Genomic DNA, 4,526 nt, shown 5'->3' on the forward strand with positions numbered 1-4,526 from the left:
CTCTCGGCAGTGTTTGTGCAGAGAGGAATGTTGCAGCGCTCTGTGGCCGGCAGCTGACCCAGTTTCTCCTTAACCTTCAGGCGCTGCGTGACCTCTGAAGGTCAACACACTTTCTGTGACCTCACTCAGCACACACTCATGCACTACTCACAATAAGATTAGTAATGCAACTGGAAGCATGTTCCAACTTAGATTGTACAAATCACGTTATTGTCCTCCATCTACAGCAGGGGTGTCAAACTCAAGGCCCGGGGGCCAAATCCGGCCTGTGACTTCATTTAATGTGGCCCACAAGAATATAGTATGTTTATTATACGGTTACATGCAGATTTACAGAAGCACGTCACCCATAAACTACATGTCCCACAATGCATCTCAAATGTGACCTTTTTCTCAGAATGTGACTTGATTCTCAGAATTAGATTTTTTCTTCAAAATATTCATTTTTTCTCAGAATCTTACTTTTTTCCCAAAATGTTACTTTTTTTGATTTTGGCTTCTTCTCCAGAATGTGGCTTTTCTTTTTAAATCATTTTGTGACATTCTCACTGAGGAGACTTGCATTTCCTGCCCTAGACTTCTGCTTTCAGACGTAGTAATTATGAAGTTATTACCCTATCCGATATGCAGGGCCGGCCCTGACCAATTTGCCGCCCTAGGCAAGATTTTAGCTGGCGCCCCCCCCCCCCCAAATGCAGACACTCACTATGATTCGCACGTGCATGGTTGTGGTATGACTACAAAAACAAAGATATTGACACAAGATGTGTGCAACTGTATTTAGTTTCCTATCCATTTGAACATGATTTAAGTGGGGGGGGGGGTGGCTCCTCTAGGGGGGTCCGGGGGCATGCACCCCCGGGAAGACTTTTTTTTTTTATATTGAAGTTAAAAGCATCAATCTGGTGCACTTTGAGAGCAACATTAGGAGATCTATGGATACATCTCTCAACACCCATATGAAACAGAACTGTAAGCAGATTTTCTTTTTCTTTATGGATATCTTACAAATCACTCCCCTTTCAAACTATATTCTTGTTTATTAATAACAATAACAATAATTTTGGGAGTTTGATTTATTTTAAATTAATACAAATACAAAATTGAAACCTATAATTGCACACTAAAACCATTATTTCAAAAAAAGAACAATTTCACATAAACCTTTGGTTTTTACTGGGACTGGGGCAGTTCAACTTGATTTTGGGGGGGGGTGTGTGCCATAGTTTATGGGTGCTGTACACAATATAGGCGTAGTTCTGTTAGTATAAGATAATAAGATGTACTTTGTTGATCCAAAATCGGGAAATTGTGTTGTTATGAAATTAAAAAATATTTTTTTTTTTTTTAATTTCTAACTTTTTTTTTTTTTCAATTTTCGGCGCCCCCTATGGGTTGATGCGCCCTTAGCATTCGCCTATACTGCCTATGCCGAGGGCCGGCCCTGCCGATATGAATCCAATGCAGAGGCAATCATGTAATATAATACGTTATTTCATATATATTAAATATTTATATATGTATTTTTATATAGTCTTAAAGTTACAACCGGCCCTTGAGTGCAACCATGATGCTGATGTGGCCCGAGATGGAAATGAGTTTGACTCCCCTGCTCGTGTATTCCAGTGTATTCTGTATATTTGATATTAATAGTCTATAGATATCTCTCTGCGGTTGTTGACAGTATTTACTCCTTATGTGTATTATATATTTAATGTGCAAAAGCTTCTTGATATGCTATCCTCTAGTTTCGTATTTCAATCAAGTCAATCTCATGTAATCTGCTCCAATCTAATGTATTCACAGCAGTGCAATAGGTCGTCAAATAACAGCGTGTTCCGCGGTCCAAGAAGCTAAAAGAATACGCTGCAAAGCACATTATACAGGTCCAGAGCAAGGTACATAGATGCATACACTTTAAGGAACTGATAACAACCACAGAGGTGGATGTAAAGTACATCAAGTGCTGTACTTAAGTGAGGTACTTGTGAGTTTTGTATTGTTACTTCATACTTCTCCTCCACCACATCCTGGAAGCCAATAGTGTACTTTTTACTGCACAACATTTATCTGACAGCTTTAAACTGAATTTATAATAAAGGGTCACCTTCTATCTTCAATATATTCAGAAAATTAGCTTTTGCTAAATATGATTCATTTTTAAATATTATTGGAGGTAAGATATTTGATTCTGAAATAAACAACTACGCATAACGGATACTTTGACTGTTAAGTATGTTTTGATGCTTATTAGTTTCTACTTTCACCTAAGATGTATAATGCTTGTAAGAGAGTCATTTAAATATCTATTATTTATATTGAAAAGATCTGAGTACTTTTCTGAAATATGAGTACAAAAAGTGCACATGAACAAATATAAACACAACCAAGCAATGTACCTATGTATTTCTGCTCTAAATGGCTGCTAGCTTCTCCTGCACGTCATGTCTTTCTTTCCCTCAGCGCGAACCCCCTCTCTAACCGTGCGTGTGACTCGTGCACGTCTCCTCAGTTGGTGGAGCGCTGGGCAGACAGACGGCAGCTGAAACAACATGGGACCACGTGATGAGGAAGTGCTTTATGGTGTTTGCAGAGACACCACAGTGTTTGTCAGGAAGTGGAGGAGGAACCGCGGGCTTCGCTTCAACACAGACGCACACATTACAGATATCATTCATTCCAGTTGGGAATCCGTATCAGTGTACAGGTCCTTCACCGAGTGCAGAGGGTTCATAGTGCGAGTGTGTTAGCTTTGGATTACTGTGAACGATACATGAAGACGTTCCTCTTCCATATTCCTTTATAATTGTTATTAAGTATCCATGCAACCAGTGTAAACACAACATGTTAAGTATCTGTTTCTAATAATTCAGTAGTTTATGTCGCATATTAGAAAATGGGTGTCGCACATTTCAATGTTAATATACAGAGTACACTTTTTTAAAAAAATTTATTTAACCTTTATTTAACCAAAAGCACTGACCTGGCCCAGAAGGCAGCAGCGTTACACAACACGTAACACACACATGTCAAAGACAGAGAACACAACTCAGAGGCGAAAGACGAGAAGCAGCCACTACACTGTGCACATCAGGTGACCTACTTATCTCTGCGAGAGCAGCTGGTGTAAGGACTTCAGACAACTTCAACTTAAGACATGCTACAGGGACAAGTGCCCTCAGGTTGAGGCGTGATTGAAGGCCATTCCAAGACCAAGGGCCAGAGTGAAACGACTCCTTTCTCCAGCCTCAGTCCGCACGGCAGGAACCTGGACCCGCATGCAGGCTCTGGGTCTGGGGGTAACACACTGGAGCAGACCTGCCACACAGTGGAAGCTTTCCTACAATGGCTTTACATGAATACAAACCAATGCTGCATCCTAGCATCCTACGAAGTGAGGAGGAGCATCCAGAGGCTACAGGGTGCATGTGACATATCGCAGTGCAGCATGTAGATGGGTCCCCTCAGAAGGTTCCACCTCTCAGGGGAGTGTGGGCACATGCAAACTAAATAAACCACAAAGGCATCTAATGTTTAAATGATGACCTTACTATGAACACTAACTGTGTGAAAAGTGTGATGTTATGTTGCTGTTAAGGGGGAATGGGACACTTACTCTCAACGTGCACACAGGCAGCGCGTGCACATAATCAATGTGCTCATTCCGCCGCTTTCCATTCGTGACTTATATCCACTGCAACTTTCTATTGTCGTGCCTTCTGTGCATTAGTTTGTCTCTGCTAAGACAAAAGGGGAAAGAATAGTGATCCCACATGTTGGAAATGGTCTGAACATTTCCAACATGTCGCTAAATACAAAGATGATAGAATACATCAGACACGGCGATGTCCCAGCTTGAATGTGCACTGCAAGTTGCCATTTGTCAAGATGTAAAATGATTGAAGTTTGACTCACCATCTGTCTTACTCCACATGTTGCATCAATGTTGCATCAATGTTACATCAATGTTACATCAATGTTGCATCAATGTTGCATCAATGTGCAATGTTTCCTGCACTGGCTCTTTCCAGTCGGTGAGATGAGTGACTGCACGGAGTCACCAGAGAGAGTGCTGGAGTGTTCCCACTAGGTTCACTCTAATAGAGTCGTTCACATGTTAGTCACTCGGTCTTGTTCTGTATTTAGATTTCATGTCAGAAAAAGCTGCTTCACAAAGGTGTAGAGCCAAGTCAAGCAGACGTGTTTGTATTGCTTGGTGATGTTCTAGAGTGTTCTGTGTCGACTCGGCTGCAGACATGTTGAGAGTTGTGCTGAACATTATTTTGGAGATGTATAACCTCCATCTCCACAGGATTGACACTGAACAGTTCAGCCATCTTTTTCTTCTTCTTCTTTTTCTTCGTCTTGACATTAATTTATAAACCATAATAAATGAATTGTATAGGTCTAGCCTCCCTATATCTGTGTGTGAAGTTGTTCCATCCTCAAAAACAAAAAGCTAATGCTCCTGCAGTCTAGCTGCAGCTTCTAGCCACGGCCTTCTGTTAAAGAAAGGACACTGAATG

Source organism: Pseudochaenichthys georgianus, chromosome 8 (assembly GCF_902827115.2).
Source record: "Pseudochaenichthys georgianus chromosome 8, fPseGeo1.2, whole genome shotgun sequence".
NCBI lineage: Eukaryota > Metazoa > Chordata > Actinopteri > Perciformes > Channichthyidae > Pseudochaenichthys > Pseudochaenichthys georgianus.